Source organism: Heterodontus francisci, chromosome 20, assembly GCF_036365525.1.
Source record: "Heterodontus francisci isolate sHetFra1 chromosome 20, sHetFra1.hap1, whole genome shotgun sequence".
Taxonomy (NCBI): domain Eukaryota; kingdom Metazoa; phylum Chordata; class Chondrichthyes; order Heterodontiformes; family Heterodontidae; genus Heterodontus; species Heterodontus francisci.
This window is the reverse complement of record NC_090390.1, coordinates 92,944,136-92,969,972: the sequence shown is the minus strand read 5'-3', so window position 1 is coordinate 92,969,972 and position 25,837 is coordinate 92,944,136. Positions and strand designations below refer to the sequence as shown.

Sequence of the window (25,837 nt, the reverse complement as noted above, 5' to 3'; positions counted from 1 at the left end):
TGTGGTGCAGGCAGATTCAGTGTGTGTTTCGGATCTGGAATGCACTGCCTGAGAGTGCGGTGAAGGCAGGTTCAGTGAGTGTTTAGGATCTGGAATGCACTGCCTGAGAGTGCGGTGGAGGCAGATTCAGTGAGTGTTTAGGATCTGGAATGCACTGTCTGAGAGTGTGGTGGAGGCAGATTCAGTGTGTTTCGGATCTGGAATGCACTGTCTGAGAGTGCGGTGGAGGCAGGTTTAGTGAGTGTTTAGGATCTGGAATGCACTGCATGAGAGTGTGGTGCAGGCAGATTCAGTGTGTGTTTCGGATCTGGAATGCACTGCCTGAGAGTGCGGTGAAGGCAGGTTCAGTGAGTGTTTAGGATCTGGAATGCACTGCCTGAGAGTGCGGTGGAGGCAGGTTTAGTGAGTGTTTAGGATCTGGAATGCACTGCCTGAGAGTGTGGTGCAGGCAGTTTCAGTGAGTGTTTAGGATCTGGAATGCACTGCCTGAGAGTGTGGTGGAGGCAGGTTCAGTGAGTGTTTAAGATCTGGAATGCACTGTCTGAGAGTGCGGTGAAGGCAGGTTCAGTGAGTGTTTAGGATCTGGAATGCACTGCCTGAGTGTGTGGTGGAGGCAGGTTCAGTGAGTGTTTAGGATCTGGAATGCACTGTCTGAGAGTGTGGTGGAGGCAGGTTCAGTGAGTGTTTAGGATCTGGAATGCACTGTCTGAGAGTGTGGTGGAGGCAGGTTCAGTGAGTGTTTAGGATCTGGAATGCACTGCCTGAGAGTGTGGTGGAGGCAGGTTCAGTGAGTGTTTAGGATCTGGAATGCACTGTCTGAGAGTGTGGTGGAGGCAGATTCAGTGTGTTTCGGATCTGAAATGCACTGCCTGAGAGTGCGGTGGAGGCAGGTTTAGTGAGTGTTTAGGATCTGGAATGCACTGCCTGAGAGTGTGGTGGAGGCAGGTTCAGTGAGTGTTTAGGATCTGGAATGCACTGTCTGAGAGTGCGGTGAAGGCAGGTTCAGTGAGTGTTTAGGATCTGGAATGCACTGTCTGAGAGTGCGGTGAAGGCAGGTTCAGTGAGTGTTTTGGATCTGGAATGCACTGTCTGAGAGTGCTGTGGAGGCAGGTTCAGTGAGTGTTTAGGATCTGGAATGCACTGTCTGAGAGTGCGGTGGAGGCAGGTTCAGTGAGTGTTTAGGATCTGGAATGCACTGTCTGAGAGTGTGGTGGAGGTAGGTTCAGTGAGTGTTTAGGATCTGGAATGCACTGTCTGAGAGTGCGGTGGAGGCAGTTTCAGTGAGTGTTTAGGATCTGGAATGCACTGTCTGAGAGTGCAGTGGAGGCAGGTTTAGTGAGTGTTTAGGATCTGGAATGGACTGCCTGAGAGTGCGGTGGAGGCAGGTTTAGTGAGTGTTTAGGATCTGGAATGCACTGTCTGAGAGTGTGGTGAAGGCAGGTTCAGTGTGTGTTTAGGATCTGGAATGCACTGCCTGAGAGTGTGGTGGAGGCAGGTTCAGTGAGTGTTTAGGATCTGGAATGCACTGTCTGAGAGTGCGGTGAAGGCAGGTTCAGTGTGTGTTTAGGATCTGGAATGGACTGCCTGAGAGTGCGGTGGAGGCAGGTTTAGTGAGTGTTTAGGATCTGGAATGCACTGCCTGAGAATGTGGTGCAGGCAGATTCAGTGTGTGTTTCGGATCTGGAATGCACTGCCTGAGAGTGTGGTGGAGGCAGGTTCAGTGAGTGTTTAGGATCTGGAATGCACTGTCTGAGAGTGCGGTGAAGGCAGGTTCACTGTGTGTTTAGGATCTGGAATGCACTGTCTGAGAGTGTGGTGGAGGCTGGTTCAGTGAGTGTTTAGGATCTGGAATGCACTGTCTGAGAGTGTGGTGGAGGCAGATTCAGTGCGTTTCGGATCTGGAATGCACTGCCTGAGAGTGTGGTGGAGGCAGGTTCAGTGAGTGTTTAAGATCTGGAATGCACTGTCTGAGAGTGCGGTGAAGGCAGGTTCAGTGAGTGTTTAGGATCTGGAATGCACTGTCTGAGAGTGCGGTGGAGGCAGGTTCAGTGAGTGTTTAGGATCTGGAATGCAATGTCTGAGAGTGTGGTCGAGGCAGGTTCAGTGAGTGTTTAGGATCTGGAATGCACTGTCTGAGAGTGTGGTGGAAGCAGGTTCAGTGAGTGTTTAGGATCTGGAATGCACTGTCTGAGAGTGTGGTGGAGGCAGGTTCAGTGAGTGTTTAGGATCTGAAATGCACTGTCTGAGAGTGTGGTGGAGGCAGGTTCAGTGAGTGTTTAGGATCTGGAATGCACTGTCTGAGAGTGTGGTGGAGGCAGGTTCAGTGAGTGTTTAGGATCTGGCATGCACTGCCTGAGAGTGTGGTGGAGGCAGGTTCAGTGAGTGTTTAGGATCTGGAATGCACTGTCTGAGAGTGTGGTGGAGGCAGGTTCAGTGAGTGTTTAGGATCTGGAATGCACTGTCTGAGAGTGTGGTGGAGGCAGATTCAGTGAGTGTTTAGGATCTGGAATGCACTGTCTGAGAGTGTGGTGGAGGCAGATTCAGTGTGTTTCGGATCTGGAATGCACTGCCTGAGAGTGCGGTGGAGGCAGGTTTAGTGAGTGTTTAGGATCTGGAATGCACTGCCTGAGAGTGTGGTGCAGGCAGATTCAGTGTGTGTTTCGGATCTGGAATGCACTGTCTGAGAGTGCGGTGAAGGCAGGTTCAGTGAGTGTTTAGGATCTGGAATGCACTGTCTGAGAGTGCGGTGAAGGCAGGTTCAGTGAGTGTTTTGCATCTGGAATGCACTGTCTGAGAGTGCGGTGGAGGCAGGTTCAGTGAGTGTTTAGGATCTGGAATGCACTGTCTGAGAGTGTGGTGGAGGCAGGTTCAGTGAGTGTTTAGGATCTGGCATGCACTGCCTGAGAGTGTGGTGGAGGCAGGTTCAGTGAGTGTTTAGGATCTGGAATGCACTGTCTGAGAGTGTGGTGGAGGCAGGTTCAGTGAGTGTTTAGGATCTGGAATGCACTGTCTGAGAGTGTGGTGGAGGCAGATTCAGTGAGTGTTTAGGATCTGGAATGCACTGTCTGAGAGTGTGGTGGAGGCAGATTCAGTGTGTTTCGGATCTGGAATGCACTGTCTGAGAGTGCGGTGGAGGCAGGTTTAGTGAGTGTTTAGGATCTGGAATGCACTGCATGAGAGTGTGGTGCAGGCAGATTCAGTGTGTGTTTCGGATCTGGAATGCACTGCCTGAGAGTGCGGTGAAGGCAGGTTCAGTGAGTGTTTAGGATCTGGAATGCACTGTCTGAGAGTGTGGTGGAGGCAGGTTCCGTGAGTGTTTAGGATCTGGAATGCACTGTCTGAGAGTGTGGTGGAGGCAGGTTCAGTGAGTGTTTAGGATCTGGAATGCACTGTCTGAGAGTGTGGTGGAGGCAGGTTCAGTGAGTGTTTAGGATCTGGAATGCACTGCCTGAGAGTGTAGTGGAGGCAGGTTCAGTGAGTGTTTAGGATCTGGAATGCACTGTCTGAGAGTGTGGTGGAGGCAGATTCAGTGTGTTTCGGATCTGAAATGCACTGCCTGAGAGTGCGGTGGAGGCAGGTTTAGTGAGTGTTTAGGATCTGGAATGCACTGCCTGAGAGTGTGGTGGAGGCAGGTTCAGTGAGTGTTTAGGATCTGGAATGCACTGTCTGAGAGTGCGGTGAAGGCAGGTTCAGTGAGTGTTTAGGATCTGGAATGCACTGTCTGAGAGTGCGGTGAAGGCAGGTTCAGTGAGTGTTTTGGATCTGGAATGCACTGTCTGAGAGTGCGGTGGAGGCAGGTTCAGTGAGTGTTTAGCATCTGGAATGCACTGTCTGAGAGTGCGGTGGAGGCAGGTTCAGTGAGTGTTTAGGATCTGGAATGCACTGCCTGAGAGTGCGGTGAAGGCAGGTTCAGTGAGTGTTTAGGATCTGGAATGGACTGCCTGAGAGTGCGGTGGAGGCAGGTTTAGTGAGTGTTTAGGATCTGGAATGCACTGCCTGAGAATGTGGTGCAGGCAGATTCAGTGTGTGTTTAGGATCTGGAATGCACTGTCTGAGAGTGCGGTGGAGGCAGGTTCAGTGAGTGTTTAGGATCTGGAATGCACTGTCTGAGAGTGCGGTGGAGGTAGGTTCAGTGAGTGTTTAGGATCTGGAATGCACTGTCTGAGAGTGTGGTGGAGGTAGGTTCAGTGAGTGTTTAGGATCTGGAATGCACTGTCTGAGAGTGCGGTGGAGGCATGTTCAGTGAGTGTTTAGGATCTGGAATGCACTGTGAGAGTGCGGTGGAGGCAGGTTCAGTGAGTGTTTAGGATCTGGAATGCACTGTCTGAGAGTGTGGTGGAGGCAGGTTCAGTAAGTGTTTAGGATCTGGAATGCACTGTCTGAGAGTGTGGTGGAGGCAGGTTCAGTGAGTGTTTAAGATCTGGAATGCACTGTCTGAGAGTGCGGTGGAGGCAGGTTCAGTGAGTGTTTAGGATCTGGAATGCACTGCCTGAGAGTGTGGTGCAGGCAGATTCAGTGAGTGTTTAGGATCTGGAATGCACTGTCTGAGAGTGTGGTGGAGGCAGGTTCAGTGAGTGTTTAGGATCTGGAATGCACTGTCTGAGAGTGCGGTGGAGGCAGGTTCAGTGAGTGTTTAGGATCTGGAATGCACTGCCTGAGAGTGTGGTGGAGGCAGGTTCAGTGAGTGTTTAGGATCTGGAATGCACTGTCTGAGAGTGTGGTGGAGGCAGATTCAGTGTGTGTTTCGGATCTGGAATGCCCTGCCTGAGAGTGTGGTGGAGGCAGGTTCAGTGAGTGTTTAGGATCTGGAATGCACTGCCTGAGAGTGTGGTGGAGGCAGGTTCAGTGAGTGTTTAGGATCTGGAATGCACTGCCTGAGAGTGTGGTGCAGGCAGATTCAGTGTGTGTTTCGGATCTGGAATGCCCTGCCTGAGAGTGTGGTGGAGGCAGGTTCAGTGAGTGTTCAGGATCTGGAATGCACTGTCTGAGAGTGCGGTGAAGGCAGGTTCAGTGAGTGTTTAGGATCTGGAATGCACTGTCTGAGAGTGCGGTGAAGGCAGGTTCAGTGAGTGTTTTGGATCTGGAATGCACTGTCTGAGAGTGCGGTGGAGGCAGGTTCAGTGAGTGTTTAGGATCTGGAATGCACTGTCTGAGAGTGCGGTGGAGGCAGGTTCAGTGAGTGTTTAGGATCTGGAATGCACTGTCTGAGAGTGCGGTGGAGGCAGGTTCAGTGAGTGTTTAGGATCTGGAATGCACTGCCTGAGAGTGCGGTGAAGGCAGGTTCAGTGAGTGTTTAGGATCTGGAATGCACTGTCTGAGAGTGTGGTGGAGGCAGGTTCAGTGAGTGTTTAGGATCTGGAATGCACTGTCTGAGAGTGTGGTGGAGGCAGATTCAGTGCGTTTCGGATCTGGAATGCACTGCCTGAGAGTGTGGTGGAGGCAGGTTCAGTGAGTGTTTAAGATCTGGAATGCACTGTCTGAGAGTGCGGTGAAGGCAGGTTCAGTGAGTGTTTAGGATCTGGAATGCACTGTCTGAGAGTGTGGTGGAGGCAGGTTCAGTGAGTGCTTAGGATCTGGAATGCACTGTCTGAGAGTGCGGTGGAGGCAGGTTCAGTGAGTGTTTAGGATCTGGAATGCACTGTCTGAGAGTGTGGTCGAGGCAGGTTCAGTGAGTGTTTAGGATCTGGAATGCACTGTCTGAGAGTGTGGTGGAGGCAGGTTCAGTGAGTGTTTAGGATCTGGAATGCACTGTCTGAGAGTGTGGTGGAGGCAGGTTCAGTGACTGTTTAGGATCTGGAATGCACTGTCTGAGAGTGTGGTGGAGGCAGATTCAGTGAGTGTTTAGGATCTGGAATGCACTGTCTGAGAGTGTGGTGGAGGCAGATTCAGTGTGTTTCGGATCTGGAATGCACTGCCTGAGAGTGCGGTGGAGGCAGGTTTAGTGAGTGTTTAGGATCTGGAATGCACTGCCTGAGAGTGTGGTGCAGGCAGATTCAGTGTGTGTTTCGGATCTGGAATGCACTGTCTGAGAGTGCGGTGAAGGCAGGTTCAGTGAGTGTTTAGGATCTGGAATGCACTGTCTAAGAGTGCGGTGAAGGCAGGTTCAGTGAGTGTTTTGGATCTGGAATGCACTGTCTGAGAGTGCGGTGGAGGCAGGTTCAGTGAGTGTTTAGGATCTGGAATGCACTGTCTGAGAGTGCGGTGGAGGCAGGTTCAGTGAGTGTTTAGGATCTGGAATGCACTGTCTGAGAGTGCGGTGGAGGCAGGTTCAGTGCGTGTTTAGGATCTGGAATGCACTGTCTGAGAGTGTGGTGGAGGTAGGTTCAGTGAGTGTTTAGGATCTGGAATGCACTGTCTGAGAGTGTGGTGGAGGCAGGTTCAGTGAGTGTTTAGGATCTGGAATGCACTGTGAGAGTGCGGTGGAGGCAGGTTCAGTGAGTGTTTAGGATCTGGAATGCACTGTCTGAGAGTGTGGTGGAGGCAGGTTCAGTGAGTGTTTAGGATCTGGAATGCACTGTCTGAGAGTGTGGTGGAGGCAGGTTCAGTGAGTGTTTAGGATCTGGAATGCACTGTCTGAGAGTGCGGTGGAGGCAGGTTCAGTGAGTGTTTAGGATCTGGAATGCACTGTCTGAGAGTGTGGTGGAGGCAGGTTCAGTGAGTGTTTAGGATCTGGAATGCACTGTCTGAGAGTGCGGTGGAGGCAGGTTCAGTGAGTGTTTAGGATCTGGAATGCACTGTCTGAGAGTGCGGTGGAGGCAGGTTCAGTGAGTGTTTAGGATCTGGAATGCACTGTCTGAGAGTGTGGTGGAGGCAGATTCAGTGTGTTTCGGATCTGGAATGCACTGCCTGAGTGTGCGGTGGAGGCAGGTTTAGTGAGTGTTTAGGATCTGGAATGCACTGCCTGAGAGTGTGGTGCAGGCAGATTCAGTGTGTGTTTCGGATCTGGAATGCACTGTCTGAGAGTGCGGTGAAGGCAGGTTCAGTGAGTGTTTAGGATCTGGAATGCACTGTCTGAGAGTGCGGTGAAGGCAGGTTCAGTGAGTGTTTTGAATCTGGAATGCACTGTCTGAGAGTGCGGTGGAGGCAGGTTCAGTGAGTGTTTAGGATCTGGAATGCACTGTCTGAGAGTGCGGTGGAGGCAGGTTCAGTGAGTGTTTAGGATCTGGAATGCACTGTCTGAGAGTGCGGTGGAGGCAGGTTCAGTGAGTGTTTAGGATCTGGAATGCACTGTCTGAGAGTGTGGTGGAGGTAGGTTCAGTGAGTGTTTAGGATCTGGAATGCACTGTCTGAGAGTGCGGTGGAGGCAGGTTCAGTGAGTGTTTAGGATCTGGAATGCACTGTGAGAGTGCGGTGGAGGCAGGTTCAGTGAGTGTTTAGGATCTGGAATGCACTGTCTGAAAGTGTGGTGGAGGCAGGTTCAGTAAGTGTTTAGGATCTGGAATGCACTGTCTGAGAGTGTGGTGGAGGCAGGTTCAGTGAGTGTTTAGGATCTGGAATGCACTGCCTGAGAGTGTGGTGGAGGCAGTTTCAGTGAGTGTTTAGGATCTGGAATGCACTGCCTGAGAGTGTGGTGGAGGCAGGTTCAGTGAGTGTTTCGGATCTGGAATGCACTGTCTGAGAGTGTGGTGGAGGCAGGTTCAGTGAGTGTTTAGGATCTGGAATGCACTGTGAGAGTGCGGTGGAGGCAGGTTCAGTGAGTGTTTAGGATCTGGAATGCACTGTCTGAGAGTGTGGTGGAGGCAGGTTCAGTAAGTGTTTAGGATCTGGAATGCACTGTCTGAGAGTGTGGTGGAGGCAGGTTCAGTGAGTGTTTCGGATCTGGAATGCACTGTCTGAGAGTGTGGTGGAGGCAGGTTCAGTGAGTGTTTAGGATCTGGAATGCACTGCCTGAGAGTGTGGTGGAGGCAGTTTCAGTGAGTGTTTAGGATCTGGAATGCACTGCCTGAGAGTGTGGTGGAGGCAGGTTCAGTGAGTGTTTCGGATCTGGAATGCACTGTCTGAGAGTGTGGTGGAGGCAGGTTCAGTGAGTGTTTAGGATCTGGAATGCACTGTCTGAGAGTGTGGTGGAGGCAGGTTCAGTGAGTGTTTAGGATCTGGAATGCACTGTCTGAGAGTGCGGTGGAGGCAGGTTCAGTGAGTGTTTAGGATCTGGAATGCACTGTCTGAGAGTGCGTTGGAGGCAGGTTCAGTGAGTGTTTAGGATCTGGAATGCACTGTCTGAGAGTGCGGTGGAGGCAGGTTCAGTGAGTGTTTAGGATCTGGAATGCACTGTCTGAGAGTGCGGTGGAGTCAGGTTCAGTGAGTGTTTAGGATCTGGAATGCACTGTCTGAGAGTGCGGTGGAGACAGGTTCAGTGAGTGTTTAGGATCTGGAATGCACTGTCTGAGAGTGTGGAGGAGGCAGGTTCAGTGAGTGTTTAGGATCTGGAATGCACTGTCTGAGAGTGTGGTGGAGGCAGGTTCAATGAGTGTTTAGGATCTGGAATGCACTATCTGAGAGTGCAGTGGAGGCAGGTTCAGTGAGTGTTTAGGATCTGGAATGCACTGTCTGAGAGTGCGGTGGAGGCAGGTTCAGTGAGTGTTTAGGATCTGGAATGCACTGTCTGAGAGTGTGGTGGAGGCAGGTTCAGTGAGTGTTTAGGATCTGGAATGCACTGTCTGAGAGTGTGGTGGAGGCACGTTCAATCGTGGCTTTCATAAGGGAATTGGATAAGCCCCTGAAGAGAAAATATTTGCAGGACTACAAGGAGAAAGGGCGAAGGATTGGGACAAGCTGAGTTGCTATTGCAGAGAACTGGCAAGGACATGACGAGCCGAATGGCCTCCTTCTGTGCTGTAACCATTCGATGATTGTATGATTACGTTGCTTCCACCAATGTCACACTGCACAGATAGAACAACACATATAAGTGGTTGCTTGACACATTGCCAATAATTGGAATAAAGTTGCATCAGCACGTAGGACACAGGCCAGGAATTTGTTTGAATTCATATTTTTGAAATGATTTCCAGAATTGAAATGTTACCAGAGATGAGATGGTAAAGTTTATCATAAAACCATAGAACGTTTAAGGCCGAGAAAGAGGCCACTTGGCCCATCATGTCTGTGTCGGCCGAAAAACGATCCACCTATTCTAATCCCATCTTTCAGCATTTGGTCCGTAGCCCTGCAGATTACAGCATTTGAGCTACATATCCAGACTCCTTTTGAATGAGTTGAGGGTCTCTGCCTCAACTGCCCTTTCAGGCAGTGAGTTCCAGACCATTACCACGCTCTGGGTGAAAAAGATTTTCCTCATCTCCTCTCTAATTCTTCTACTAATCACTTTAAATCTATGCCCCCTCGTCACTGACCTCTCTGTTCAGGTGACTAGACCCTTCACCTCCACTCTATCCAGGCCCCTCAAAATTTTGTACATTTCAATCAAATTTCCCCTCAGCCTTCTCTGTTCCAAGGAGAACAACCCCAGCCTATCCAATCTTTCCTCATAGCTGCATTTTCCCAGTCCTGGCAACATCCTCGTAAATCTCCTCTGTACCCTCTCTAGTGCAATTACATCCTTTCTGTAATGAGGTGACCAGAACTGCACACAATACTCAGGTTATAGCCTAACCAATGAGTTATACAGTTCCAGCATAACCTCCCTGCTCTTGTATTCTATACCTCGGCTAATAAAGAAAAGGATTCCATAAGTCTTCTTAACCACCTTATCGACCTGTCCAGCTACCTTCAGGGATCTGTGGACATTCACTCCAAGGTCCCTTATTTCCTCTACACTTCTCAGTATTTTCTCATTAAACGTGTATTCCTTTGCCTTGTTTGACTTCCCCAAATGCATCACCTCACACTTCTCTGGGTTGAATTCCATTTGCCACTTTTCTGCCCATCTGACCAGACCATCAATATCTTCCTGCAGCCTCCTCGCTATCTACCACACGGCCAGTCTCTGTGTCGTCTGCAAACTTCTTGATCATGCCCCCTACATTTAGGTCCAAATCGTTAATATACACCACAAAAAGCAGGGGACCCAGTACTGAGCCCTGCCGAATGCCACTGGAAACAGCCCTCCAGTCACTAAAACACCCGTCAACAATTACACTTTGTTTCCTGCCACTGAGCCAATTTTGTATCCACCTTGCTGCATTTCCCTGAATCCCATGGGATTTTATTTTTTTAACCAGTCTGCCATGTGGGACCTCGTCAAAAGCCTTGCTAAAATCCATGTAGACACATCAACTGCACTACCCTCATCTATCTTCCTTCTTACTTCTTCAAAAAATTCGATCAAGTTGGTCAAACAAGTTCTTCCCTTAACAAATCCATGCTGACTATCCTTGATTAACCTGTGCCTTTCAAAGTGACACTTTATCCTGTCTCTCAGAAAAGATTCTTTTGTGAAGACAGACGCAAAGTATTCATTAAGAACCTGCAAGGAGGCAGGCACCGGCGAGCGGAGGTTCCAGCGGCTTAAAAGAGGCATACTCTCACACACTCTCACAGGGACAGCGAGAGAGTTCCACGACTGATGCCACAGTTCAGAAAGTGACGCATTGTAAGGGGAGGCAGCTGATTGGTAAGTAGGAACAGGTGGGTATTACTACCCTTTTTTACTACTTTCAATAGTCGAGGTAATAGTAAAGGTAGGGATTTTAGATTGTGGTAGGTAGTGTTTGGAGTAGAATAAGGTCCCGAGCGTAATTAGTACTCTAAATTAAAGGGAGTAACTAAGGAACTTAATCTAAGGCTAAGTCATGGCAGGAGAGCTCAGCCCCGTGATATGCTCCTCCTGCAATATGTGGGAAATCAGGGACACTTCCAGTGTCCCTGGCGACCATATTTGCAGGAAGTGTGTCCAGCTGCAGCTACTGGCTGACCGCATTGTGCAGCTGGAGGTGCGGATGGACTCACTGTGGAGCATCCACGATGCTGAGGACGTCGTGGATGGCATGTTTAGTGAGGTGGTCACACCACAGGTAATGGTTGCAGAAGCAGAAAAGGGATGGGTGACCTCCAGGGGGAGTAGTAGGCGCAGGCAGGTAGTGCAGGAGTCCCGTGGCCATCCCCCTCTCAAACAGATATACCACTTTGGATACTGTTGGGGGGAGATGGCCTCCCAGGGGAAAGCAGCAACAGCCAAGCTCGTGGCACCACGGATGGCTCTGCTGCACAGGAGGGGATGAAAAAGAGTGAGAGAGCCACACTGATCGGGGATTCAATTGTAAGGGGAACAGAGAGGCGTTTCTGTGGCCGCAAACAAGACTCCAGGATGGTATGTTGCCTCCCTGGTGCTAGGAGCGGCTGCAGGACATTCTGAAGGAAGAGGGTGAACAGTCAGAGGTCATGGTTCACATTGGTACCAACGACATAGCTAGAAAGAGGGATGAGGTCCTGCAACAAGAATTTAGGGAGCTAGGTAGCAGATTAAAAAGCAGGACCTCAAAGGTTGTAATCTCTGGATTACTCCCGGTGCCATGTGCTAGTGAGTATAGGAATAGGAGGATAGAGCAGATGAATGCGTGGCTGAGGAGATGGTGCAGGAGGGAGGGCTTTAGTTTCCTGGATCACTGGGTCTGTTTCTGGCAAAGGTGGGACCTGGACAAGTTGGACAGGTTGCACCTGAACCGGAACGGGACCAACATCCTTGCTGGGAGGTTTGCTAGTGCTGTTGGGGTGGGTTTAAACTAATTTGGCAGGGGGATGGGATACAGAGTGGAGTTACAGTATGGGGTGATGCACAGTCAAATATAGAAGAGAAACTGAGTCAGTCTGGAAGGCAGAGTAAATATAGACCTGTTAAGGCACGAGTGAAAAATGAAAGGCTGGATTAGAGTCACAGAGTCATAGTCATAAGAACATAAGAAATAGAAGCAGGAGTAGGCCATTCAGCCCCTCAAGCCTGCCCCACCATTCAATAAGATCATGGCTGATGTGTCCCAGGCTTCAACTCCTCTTTCGGGCCTGCTCCGCCTGACCCTCAACTCCCCGAAATTTCAAAAATCTATCTACCTCCTCCTTATATACATTTAGTGATCGAGCCTCCACAACTCTCTGAGGTAGAGAATTCCAGACATTTATTACCCTCTGAGAAAAGAAATTCCTTCGCATCTCAGTTTTAAATGTGTGACTCCTTATTCTGTAATGATGTCCACTACTTCGAGATTCCCCCGCCAGTGGAAACATCTTCTCAACATCTACCCTGTCAAGCTCCCTTAAAATCTTATTTGTTTCTATAAGATCACCTCTCATTCTTCTAAACTCCAATGAATAAAGGCCTAACCTGTTTTGCCGTTCTGGATAAAGACAACCCCTTCATCCCAGGAATCAGCCTAGTGAACCTTTTCTGAACTGCCTCCAATGCTAGAATATCCTTCTTTAAATACGGGGACCAAAACTGTGCGCAGTATTCCAGGTGTGGCCTCACCAACACCCTGTACAGTTGTAACAGGACTTCCCTATTTTTAAACTCTAACCCCGTCGCAATAAAGGCCAAAATTCCATTTGCCTTCCTAATTACCTGCTGCATCTGCATGCTAACCTTTTGTGTTTCATGTACAAGAACACTCAGATCCCTCTATACTGCAGTATTTTGAAGTCTTTCTCCATCTAAATAATCTACCTTTTTATTCTTCCTGCCAAAGTGGATGACCTCACACTTTCCCACATTGAACACCATCTGCCAGGTTTTTGCCCACTTACTTAACCTATCTATATGCCTTTGCAGATTCTTTGTGTCCTCATCACAACATGCCTTCCCACCTATTTTTGTATCGTCAGCAATTTTGGATACTCTACACTCTGTCCCTTCCTCCAAGTCATTAATATAGATAGTAAATAGTTGAGGCACTAGGACCGATCCTTGTGGCACCCCACTAGCTACGGCTTTCCAACCTGAAAAAGACCCATTAATCCCGACTCTTTGCCTTCTGTGTGTTCGCCAATCCTCAATCCATGCCAACACATTGCTTCCAATACCCGAGCACCTACTTTGTGCAATAACCTTTTATGTGGCACCTCATCAAACGCCTTCTGAAAATCCAAATACACAAATAGAGTTCTACAGCACAGAAACAGGCCCTTTGGCCCATCGTGTCCATGCCATTCTAATCCCATTTTCCAGCACTTGGCCTGTAGCCTTGTATGCTATGGCATTTCAATTGCTCATCCAAATACTTCTTAAATGTTGCGAGGGTTCCTGCCTCTGTGACCACTTCAGGTAGTGCTTTCCAGATTCCAACCACTCTCTGGGTGAAAACATTTTTCCTCAAATCCTATCTAAACCTCCTGCCCTGGTTATTGACACCTCCTCTAAGAGAAAAATTTTCTACCTATCTAACCTATCAATGCCCCTCATAATTTTGTATACCTCAATCATGTCCCCCCTCAGCCTTCTCTGCTCTAAGGCAAATAACCCTAGCCTTTTCAGTCTCTCTTCACAGCTGAAATGCTCCAGCCCAGGCAACATCCTGGTGAATCTCCTCTGCACCCTCTCCAGTGCAATCACATCCTTCCTACAGTTGTGGCGACCAGAACTGTACACAGTACTCCAGCTGTGGCCAAACTAGCGTTTTATACAGCTCCATCATAACCTCACTGCTCTTATATTCTATGCCTTGGCTGATAAAGGCAAGTATCCCATATGCCTTCCTAACCACCTTATCTACCTGTGCTGCTGCCTTCAGTGATCTATGGACAAGTACACCAAGGCCCCTCTGACCTTCTGTACTTCCTAGGGTCCTACCATCCATTGTATATTCCCTTGCCTTGTTAGTCCTCCCAAAATGCATCACCTCATACTTCTCAGGATTAAATTCCATTTGGCACTGCTCTGCCCATCTTACCAGCCCATCTATATCGCCCAGTAATGTAAGGCTTTCCTCCTCACTATTAACGACACCACCAATTTTTGTGTCATCTGCAAACTTACTTATCATACCTCCTATATTCACGTCTAAATCATTATTGTACTCGACAAACAGCAAGGGTCCCAGCACCTATTTTAATGCAAGGAGTCTTACTAATAAGGTAGATGAATTGAGGGCATTGATTAGCACATGACATTATGATATTATTGCTATCACAGAGACATGATTGAGGGAGGGGCTGGACTGGCAGCTCAATATTCCAGGGTATAGAATCTTCAGGCATGACAGAGGGAGGGGGTAAAAGAGGAGGTGGTATTGCACTGTTGATCAAAGAGTCAATTACTGCAGTAAGGAGGGATGATATCTTAGAGGGTTCCTCAAATGAGGCCACATGGGTAGAACTTAAAAACAAAAAGGAGGCAATCACTTGGCTGGGAGTGCACTACAGACCTCCAAGCAGTCAAGGAGAGATAGAGGAGCAGAGATAGAGTCATAGAGTCGTACAGCATAGAAACAGGCCCTTCGGCCCACCCCATCCATGCCGACCATAATGCCTGTCTATACTAATCCCACCTGCTTGCATTAATTCCATATCCCTCTATGCCTTTCTCATTCAAGTACCTGTCCAGATGCCTCTTAAATGTTGCTACTGTTCCTGCCTCCACCACCTCCTCTGGCAGCTCATTCCAGGTACCCACTATTCTTCGTGTGAAAAATTTACCCCTTTGATCCCCTTTAAACCTCCTCCCTCTTACCTTAAATCTATGCCCTCTAGTTTTAGTCACCCCTACCATGGGAAACAGACTCTGGCTATCTACCCAATCTATGCCTCTCATAATTTTATATACCTCTATCATGTCCCCTCTCAGCCTCCTTCGCTCCAGGGAAAACAGACCCAGCCTATCCAATCTCTCTTTATAACTCAAGCCCTCCAAACCAGGCAACATCCTTGTGAATCTTTTCTGCACCCTCTCTAGCTTAATCACATCTTTCCTGTAGTGCGGCGACCAGAACTGCACACAGTACTCCAAATGCGGCCTAACCAACGTCATGTACAACTGTAACATGACGTCCCAACTCTTGTACTCAATGCCTCGGCCAATGAAGGCAAGCATGCCATACGCCTTCTTCACCACCCTGTCTACGTGTGTTGCCACTTTCAGGGAACTATGTACTTGCACCCCAAGGTCTCTCTGCTCAACAACACTCCCCAGGGCCCTGTCATTCACTGTATATGACCTGCCCTGGTTTAACTTCCCAAAATACATCACTTCACACTTGTCTGTGTTAAATTCCATTTGCCAATCCCTTGCTGACTTTCCCAGTTGATCTACATCCTGTTGGAACCTTAGACAACCTTCTTCATTGTCCACTATACCACCAATTTTGGTGTCATCTGCAAACTTAATAATCATGCCCCTTACATTCACATCCAAGTCATTAATATATATGACAAACAAAAGAAGGCCCTGCACCGATCCCTGCGGCACTCCACTGGTCACCAGCCTCCAATCTGAAAAACAACCCTCCACTACCACCCTCTGCCTCCTATCACCAAGCCAATTTTGTATCCAATTGGCTAGCTCACCCTGGATCCCATGTGTTCGAACTTCCGGACCAGCCTACCATGCGGGACCTTGTCAAAGGCCTTGCTAAAGTCCATGTAGACAACGTCCACCGCCCTGCCCTCATCAATCCTCTTGGTCACCTCCTCAAAAAACTCAATCAAATTCGTGAGACATGATTTCCCACGCACAAAGCCATGCTGACTATCCCTAATCAGACCTTGCCTTTCCAAATGCATATAAATCCTGTCTCTCAGAATCCCTTCCAATAACTTTACCACCACTGATGTAAGGCTCACCAGCCAGTAGTTCCTTGGCTTATCCCTGCTGCCCTTCTTAAATAAAGGCACAACATTAGCTATCCTCTAATCTTCCGCTACCTCACCCGTGGCTCACGATGATACAAATATCTCTGCCAGGGGTCCAGCAATCTCCTCCCTTGCTTCCCATAGCATCCTAGGATACACCTGGTCAGGCCCTGGGGATTTATCCACCTTAATGCGCTTCAAAACCTCCAACACCTCCTCCTTTGTAATGTTGATATGTTCCAAGATATCGCTGCTCCCTCCCTTGAACTCATGAGCTTCCATGACCTTCTCCACGGTAAATACGGCCGCGAAGTATTCATTTAAGACCTCGCCCATTTCCTGTGACTCCACACATAGATTGCCACACTGATCCTTAAGGGGACCTACTCGCTCCCTAGCTACCCATTTACTCTTAATATACTTATAGAATCTTTTAGGATTCTCCTTTATCTTATCTGCCAGGGAATTCTCATGGCCCCTTTTCGTCCTCCTAATTTCCTTCTTAAGTGTACTCCTACATCCCCTATACTCCTCGAGGGACTCGCTTGATCCCAGCTGCCTATACCTGACATATGCCTCCTTCCTTGTCCTGACCAGACCCTCAATATCCCTCGTCAACCAAGGTTCCCTAAACTTGCCAGCCTTGCCCTTCCATTTAACAGGAACATGCCAGCCTTGAACTCTTCCTATCTCACTTTCAAAAGCCTCCCACTTGCCAGACGTCCCTTTACCTGTAAACAGCCTTTCCCATTCAACTTTTGAGAGTTCCTGTCTGATGCCATCGAAATTAGCCTTCCCCCAATTTAGAACTTCAACTTAAGGACCAGTCCTATCCTTTTCCATAACTATCTTGAAGGGAATAGAGTTATGGTCACTGGTCCCAAAGTGCTCCCCCACTGACACATCAACCACCTGCCCATCCTCCTTTCCTAAAAGGAGGTCGATTGTGGCCCCTTCTCTAGTACGGCCATGCACATACTGTTTCAGAAAACTATCCTGGACACACTTAACAAATTCTTCCCCATCTGATCCCTTAACACTAAGGCAGTCCCAGTCAATATTAGGGAAGTTAAAATCACCGACTATTACAACCCTATAATTCCTACACCGATCTGTGATTTCCCTACATATATACTCCTCCAATTCCCTCTGACTTATGGGGGGCCTATAGTATAATCCCATCAAAGTTATCACCCCTTTCTATTTCTGAGTTCTACCCATTTGGCCTCGCTGGACATTCCCCCCGGGATATCCTCTCTAAGTACTGCCGTGATGTCCTCCCTAATCAATAGTGCAACTCCCCCTCCTCTCTTACCTCCACCTCTGTCACGCTGGAAGGATCGGTACCCCGGAACATTGAGCTGCTAGTCCTGCCCATCCCTCAACCATGTTTCCGTAATAGCTATAATATCACAATCCCATGTACCGATCCATGATCTGAGTTCATTCGCCTTACCTGTAAGGCTTCTTGCATTAAAGTAAATGCAGTTTAGCCTACCAGACCTTCCACACTCCCTGTCCTGCCCCTGTCCGGCCTGCCTACTGGACTTGCTTCCTTTCACCTCTACATTTGCCTTAACTATCTCATCGGAGAGACTATTACTTTGGATCCCACCCCCCTGCACAACTAGTTTAAACCCTCCCGAGTAGTACTAGCAAATCTCCCCGCAAGGATATTGGTCCCCTTCCAGTTCAGATGCAACCCGTCCCTCTTGTACAGGTCACCTCTGCACCAGAAGAGATCCCAATGATCCAAGTTGCTGAAGCCCTTCCGCCTACACCAGCTCTTCAGCCACGTATTCATTTGCCTAATCCTCCTATTCCTACCTTCACTAGCATGTGGCACAGGGAGTAATCCTGAGATTACAACCCGAGAGGTCCTGTTTTTTAACCTTCTGCCTAACTCCCTATATTCACTTTGCAGGACCTCATCTCTCTTCCTGCCCATGTCATTCGTACCAATATGGACCACGACCTCTGGCTGCTCACTCTTCCCTTTCAGAATGTCCTGCAGCCACTGTGAGACATCCTTGACCCTAGCACCAGGGAGGCAACATACCATCCTGGAGTCTCGTTTGCAGCCACAGAAATGCCTATCTGCACCCCTTAGGATAGAATCCCCTTTCACGATAGCTCTTCCACCCCTTTTCCTCCCCTGCTGTGCAGCAGAGCCATCCGTGGTGCCACAAACTTGGCTGTTGCTGCTTTCCCCGGGAGGTCATTCCCCCCCACAACAGTATCCAAAGTGGTATATCTGTTTGAGAGGGGGATGGCCTCAGGAGACTCCTGAACTACCTGCCTGCGCCTACTACTCCGTCTGGTGGTCACCCATCCCTTTTCTACCTGTGCAGCCATTACCTGTGGTGTGACCACCTCAATAAACGTGCTATCCACGACGATATGTAGGCAAATCTCAGAGAGGTGTAAAAATAATAGGGTAATAATAGTAGGGGCTTTCAACATCCCCAATATCAACTGGGATAGTCTTAGTGCAAAAGGCTTAAAGGGGACGGAACTCTTTATATGCATACAGGAGAGCTTTTTGAGCCAGTATGTAGAAAGTCCTACAAGAGAAGGGGCAGTACTGGACCTAATCTTAGGGAATGAAGCTGGACAAGTGGTAGAAGGGACAGTGGCGGAACATTTCGGGGATAGTGACCATAACTCCGTAAGATTTAAGGTAGTCATGGAAAAGGACAAAGATGGACCGGAAATAAAGGTACTGAATTGGGGGAAGGACGATTTTAAGATGATAAAACAGGATCTGGCTAAAGTGGACTGGGAGCAGCTACTTGTAGGAAAGACTACATCAGATCAATGGGAATCATTCAAAGAAGAGATAGTGAGGGTTCAGAGCCAACGTGTGCCCATTAAGGTGAAGGATAGGACCAAAAAGTCCAGGGAACCCTGGATGTCAAGGGATATAGAGGATTGGATCAGGAAATAAAGGAGGCTTATGGCAGATTCAGAGTGCTGAAAAACAGTGGAGGCACAAGAGGAGTATAGAAAGTGTAGGGCAGTACTTAAAAAAAGTAATTAGGAGAGCGAAGAGGGAACATGAAAAAACACTGGCGGGCAAGATGAAGGAAAATCCCAAGGCGTTTTATAAGTATATTAAGGGCAAGAGGATAACCAGCGAAAGAGTAGGGCCCATTTGGAACCAAAGTGGCAATCTGTGTGTGGAGTTGGAGGACATAGGCACTGGATACTGCAAAAGCTATGGTCCCTGACAATATTCTGGTAATGGTACTGAAGACCTGTGCTCCAGAACTTGTCGCGCCTCTAGCCAAGCTGTTCCAGTACAGCTACAACACTAGCATCTACCCTGCAATTTGGAAAATTGCCCAGGTATGTCCTGTACACAAAACGCAGGACAAGTCCAACCCGGCCAATTACCGCCCCATCAGCCTCCTCTCAATCATCAGTAAAGTGATGGAAGGTGTCATCAACAGTGCCATCAAGCAGCACTTACTTTGCAATAACCTGCTCAGTGATGCTCAGTTTGGGTTCCACCAGGGCCACTCAGCTCCTGACCTCATTACAGCCTTGGTTCAAACATGGACAAAAGAGCTGAACCCAAGAGGTGAGGTGAGAGTGACTGCCCTTGACATCAAGGCAGCATTTGACCATGTATGGCATCAAGGAGCCCGAGCAAAACTGTCAATGGAAATCAGGGGGAAAACCCTCCGCTGGCTGGAGTCATACCTAGCGCAAAGGAAGATGGTTGTGGTTGTTGGAGGTCAATCATCTGAGCTCCAGGACATCACTGCAGGAGTTCCTCAGGGTAATGTACTAGGCCCAACCATCTTCAGCTGCTTCATCAATGACTTTCCTTCAATCATAAGGTCAGACGTGGGGATGTTCGCTGATGATTCCACAGTGTTCAGCACCATTCGTCACTCCTCAGATACTGAAGCAGTCCCTGTAGAAATGCAGCAAGACCTGGACAATATCCAGGCTTGGGCTGATAAGTGGCAAGTAACATTCGCGCCACACAAGTGCCAGGCAATGACCATCTCCAACAAGAGAGAATCTAACCATCTCCCCTTGACATTCAACGGCATTACCATCGCTGAATCCCCCACTATCAACATCCTAGGGGCTACAGTTGACCAGAAACTGAACTGGAGTAGCCATATAAATACCGTGGCTACAAGAGCAGATCAGAGGCTAGGAATCCTGAGGCGAGTAATTCACCTCCTGACTCCCCAAAGCCTGTCCACCATCTACAAGGCACAAGTCAGGAGTGTGATGGAATACTCTCCACGCGTGGATGGGTGCAGCTCCAACAACACTCAAGAAGCTCGACACCATCCAGGACAAAGCAGCCCGCTTGATTGGCACACCATCTACAAACATTCACTCCCTCCACCACCGACGCACAGTGGCAGCAGTGTGTACCATCTACAAGATGCACTGCAGCAATGCACCAAGGCTCCTTAGACAGCACCTTCCAAACCTGCGACCTCTACCAACTAGAAGGACAAGGGCAGCAAATGCATGGGAACACCACCACCTACAAGATCCCCTCCAAGTCACACACCATCCTGTCTTGGAACTATATTGCCGTTCCTTCACTGTCGCTGAGTCAAAATCCTGGCACTCCCTTCCTAACAGCACTGTGGGTATACCTACTCCAAATGGACTGCAGCGGTTCAAGAAGGCAGCTCACCACCACCTTCTCAAGGGCAATTAGGGATGGGCAATAAATGCTGGCCTGGCCAGTGACACCCACATCCCATGAATGAATTAAAAAAAAACATAGGTGAGGTTTTAAATGATTACTTTTCCTCTGTGTTCACTGTGGAGAAGGACGATGTCGGTGTAGAGATCAGGGAGGGGGATTGTGATATACTTGAACATATTAGCATTGAAAGGGAGGAGATATTAGCTGTTTTAGCGGACTTAAAAGTGGATAAATCCCCAGACCCAGATGAAATATATCCCAGGCTGTTAGTGAGGCAAGGGAGGAGATTGCAGGGGCTCTGACACAAATTTTCAAATCCTCTCTGACCACAGGAGAGGTACCAGAGCATTGGAGGATAGCGAATGTGGTACCATTATTTAAGATGGGTAGCAGGGATAAACCAGGTAATTACAGGCTGATGAGTCTAACATCAGTGTTTGGGAAACTACTGGCGAAGACTCTGAGGGGCAGGATTAATCTCCACTTGGAGAGGCAGGGATTAATCAGGGATAGTCAGCTTGGCTTTGTCAGGGGGATATCATGCCTAACTAACTTGATTGAATTTTTCGAGGCAGTGACTAGATGTGTTGATGAGGGTAAAGTAGTTGATGTAGTCTACATGGACTTCAGTAAGGCTTTTGGTAAGGTCCCGCATGGGAGATTGGTTAAGAAGGTAAGAGCCCAAGGGATACAGGGCAATTTGGCAAATTGGATACAAAATTGGCTTAGTGGCAGGAGGCAGAGGGTGATGGCCGAGGGTTGTGTTTGCGAGTGGAGTCCTGTGACCAGTGGTGTACCACAGGGATTGTTGCTGGCACCCTTGCTGTTTGTAGTGTACATTAATGATTTAGATGTGAATATAGGAGGTATGATCAGTAAGTTCACAGATGACACGAAAATTGGTAGTGTCGTAAATAGTGAGGAGGAAATCCTTAGATTACAGGACGATATTGATGGGCTGGTAAGATGGGCAGAGCAGTGGCAAATGGAATTTAATCCTGAGAAATGTGAGGTGATGCATTTTTGGAGGACTAACAAGGCAATGTCCCAGGAATCTGAAGCCTTCCCTCCTGCACCATCTGTCCAGCCACGCATCATCTGTCTTATCCTTCTATTTCTATACTCACTTGCACTTGGGCGGCACAGTGGCGCAGTGGTTAGCACCGCAGCCTCACAGCTCCAGGGACCCGGGTTCGATTCCGGGTACTGCCTGTGTGGAGTTTGCACGTTCTCCCTGTGTCTGCGTGGGTTTTCTCCGGGTGCTCCGGTTTCCTCCCACAAGCCAAAGGACTTGCAGGTTGGTAGGTAAATTGGCCATTATAAATTGCCACTAGTATAGGTAGGTGGTAGGGAAATATAGGGACAGGTGGGGATGTGGTAGGAATATGGGATTAGTGTAGGATTAGTATATATGGGTGGTTGATGGTCGGCACAGACTCGGTGGGCTGAAGGGCCTGTTTCAGTGCTGTATCTCTAAACGTGGCACTGGAAGTAATCCGGAGATTTCTACTTTTGAGGTCCTGCTTGCTAATTTCTTACCTAGCTCTTTAAATTCTGACTGGAAGACCACATCCCTCTTTCTACCTCTGTCGTTGGTTCTGATATGGACCATGACTGCTGGCTGTTCACCCTCCCCCTTCAGGATGCTCTGCAGTTGCTCAATAACATCCTTGACACTGGCACCAGGGAGGCAACACACCATCCTGGATTCATGTCTGCGACATATTGGGGTAATTATTGGACAATGATGAGTAACTTCAATAAACTAGTATTGTCGTTTTTATTTCAATAAACCTGTATTGCATCTGATGTCCCTGTGCGATGTCACCATCTCTGTTTGTTACTGGCTGCCTGTGCTGGCACTCTGATTGGTTAAACCAATTGGAGTTTCAGGTTTTTGGAGTTGGGGATTCTCCAATCTTTGTTCATTTTAAATTAGTCTCAGCGACAATTAACTCTCTCTCCACCTGTTCCGGTTCACACTCGGGAGACGTGTGGATTCATTCGGTTTATTTACTCATGTATTGCTGGATTCCTCTATTAGTTGACACAAGGAGTTTAAATTTGGGGAAATCCCAATTAGTGATAAATAATCTGGGTTCTCCTGTCTAGGTTCTGAAGAAGGGTCACTGACCTGAAACTTTAACTCTGCTTCTCTCTCCACAGATGCTGCCAGACCTGCTGAGTATTTCCAGCATTTCTTGGTTTTATTCCTCTCTCGGATCTTGTGAGGCTGGAACTGAACTTGATTCGATCGCAGAGCAAGTAGATCATTCTGGGAAAAGGGATTCTCCTGGAGGTTAAGTGGATTTTGGGGATATAGGGAAGTTCCCTGGAATATCCTGGGGTAAGGGAGAGTTCTTGAGGATAAAGGAGAAATTTCCTGGAATAAGAGGAATATCGGGGGAAAGAGAGCTATCCCCGGTTTGGGGGTGGGGTGGGGGGGGGGGGGGGCGTTGTCCCTGGAGATAAAGGGGGGAAATCCTTGGAGTAAGAGGAGATCCTGGGGTTCAGGGGAAATATCGGGGTTAAGGGAATATTCGGCGAGATCACTGGGGATAATGGAATATCCAAGGAAGCGGGCAGACTGGGGCTGGGAAGGTCAGGATGGACCGGGGAGAGTTTTCTGTCCATCATCATTTCCTGACCCGCCAGTGACACAACTGCGGCGAAGTGACGGAGATATATTTAATAATGAAACCCAGGGTTTCTATAGCAGCGAGAAAATACTGTGGGGAGAAAGAAGGTATATATAATATATATGCGAGAAATGTATTAGATTGAGGAAATATTGAAAGAAATCTAAGATAAACATAGTGGAAGAGAAAGATTGAGGAAGGATCGGGATATTAAAGGTCAGGGACAAGGACCGGGTCTGGAATCCACTTCTCCAAAGAGAATCTGAGCCAATGAAGCAGAAGTTCCAGAAGACATGAGAGAAACGGACGATGTTTAAGAGAGTTGGAAAGTGAGAAAGAGAGAGAGGTAGAAAGCTGAGATCCTCATGGGCAACAGGATCTCCCACCTTACAGTTTTCTTCAAGAAAATCCAAAAAAGAAACGCTGTAACTTCCCAGCACAGTTTGCTGCAAGGTAAGAAGGACAGCTCAGCCGGAGACAGGGGCAACCAGAGGGCTGGAGTTTTTATCCAGCATCTTGTTAAGTTGAGGCAGAGGTACTGAGCGGCAAGGCTGAAGGAAAGGCAGATTGGGTGGGTATTAACCACTGTGATTAGAGTCAGTTGCCAGCGATCGCCAGAGCTGGCGGGCAGCCATAAAGGCGGGGCTAAAGTGTGGTGAGTCGAAGAGACTTAGCAGTTGGCAGGAAAAAAGACAGAGGCGCAAGGGGAGAGCCAACTGTGTAACAGCCCTGACAACCAATTTTATCTGCAGCACCCTGTGGAAGAGCCTGTCACTCTAGAATTGGCCTTTATAGCCACTCCAGACGCTGCTTCACACACCACTGACCACCTCCAGGCGCTTATCCATTGTCTCTCGAGATAAGGAGGCCAAAGCAAAAAAAAGATTAGAGATGAAGGAACTTGTTTCAGGGACACGGGAAGAATGTGTTGTTTAGTAACTAGATTCAGAGGATTGTCTCCAAAATGAGAGGTGCAAATAACCGGAGAGGGTGCCGCACTTTCAGAGGCTCTGCCTGGATGAGTGTTAAACCCAAACCATTTCTGATGGCTGAACATCGTATAGTTCTATTCAAGGAGCATAGAATTCTCCAAGTGTCGCTAATTCCCTCAAAAAAACCCATCACCAAAAGCATCTTATTGCTGTCGAGTGACAGCAGTTCATTGTACGTGAAACATTCTGGAACTTTCCTGAGACGCATAGTGATGCATAAATGGAAAGGCTTTTGTCTTATTGGGTAGCTGTCCCAGAATGCTGGGTTGTGTTTTGGAGCTCAGTAACTGTAGACTGACAGTGTATATGGTCCTGTCTCACACACCAGCGGCACCATTTCAAAGTGTTGAGCTGTGGAGTCCCGTTATAGAGCGACAAGGTTCCAGAGACCAAATGCCTTCCATGTCCTCAGATTCTAATTCAGGTTCTAGTTGAGGATCTTTCTGATGATGCACCTTGATCTGTGATGCTGGGACTGGTTCTGCGACCTCTAACTGTTCACTAAACAAATTGAAAGTGGCTGTCACTGCAGTATGGATTTTTAAATTTTTTTAAAATCAGTGTATTGAATTCTTTCTTTCATTTTTTTTCTCATTAGTTCACCACTTTCCATTTGTTTATTTTCAAAAGAGTTGGCATAGTCAGGAGGAGGGCATTTAGCTCCTCGAGCCTGTTTCACCATTCAGTGACGGCATGGCTGATGTGTGACTGAATTCCATATACCCACTTTTGTCCCTTATCACTTAACAGCTTTGGCTTACAAAATCTATCAATCTTAGATTTAAAATTAACAATTGACTGAGCATCAATTGCCATTTGTGGAACCACCTTGTTGGGTTAGGCAACAACCACCCTTTATGTGAAGAAGTGTTTCCTAATTTCACTCCTGAAAGGTTTTGTTCTATTTTTCAGACTCTGCCCGTTAGTCCTAGACTCACCAACCAGCGGAAATAGTTTCGCTGTCTCTACCCTATCTGTTCACTTTAATATCTTGAAAACTTTGATCAAACCACCCCTTAACCTTCTAAATTCCAGGAAATACAACCCTAGTTTGTGTAATCTCTCCTCGTAATTTAACCCTTAAGTCCAGGTATCATTCTGGTAAACTTATGCTGCACTCCCTCCTTAAGAAGGCCAATATATCCTTCTTAAGATCTGGTGCCCAGAACTGCTCCCAGTACCCCAGGTGTGGTCTAACCAGAGCTTTGTATTGTTGAAGCATGACTTCTACTGCCTTGTATTCTAGACCTCAAGATATAAAGGACAGCATTCCATTAGCCTTTTTGATTATTTTCTGTACCTGTTCATGACATTTTAATGATCTATGTGCCTGGACTCAAGTCTCTTTGGACCTCCACTATTTCTAGCCTTTTGCACTGAGACTATGTGTAGCATGCAGTTGAGACCAATTAACGAATATGCAGAATGGGTGTGAAAATGGCAAATGAATTTCAATATAGACATGTGTGAGGTGATGCATGTTAATAGGTGGAATAAGGAGGTCACATACCTCTTGGAAAATGAGTTATAATTGTTTTTCAGACTGAGGGAAAGTATTCAGTAGTGTTCCCCAGGGGATATTGCCACTGCTTTTTTTGATATATATTAATGGCTAGGACTTGAGTATACAGTGCATAATTTCAAAGTTTGCAGATGACATGAATCTCAGAAATTTAATGAACAGTGAGAAGGATGTAAACAGAATGGTGAAATGGGCAGACATATGGTAATTGAAATTTAATGCAGAACAGTATTAAGTGATGCATTTTGGTATGAAGACTGAG

General features: G+C 47.9%; 1 pseudogene; it reads left to right on the top strand.

Moving 5' to 3' along the window:
* LOC137380895 (probable G-protein coupled receptor 139) overlaps positions 1–25,007 on the top strand; it is a 46,754-nt pseudogene extending 21,747 nt beyond the window's left edge.
* Positions 25,008–25,837: the final 830 nt, after the last annotated feature.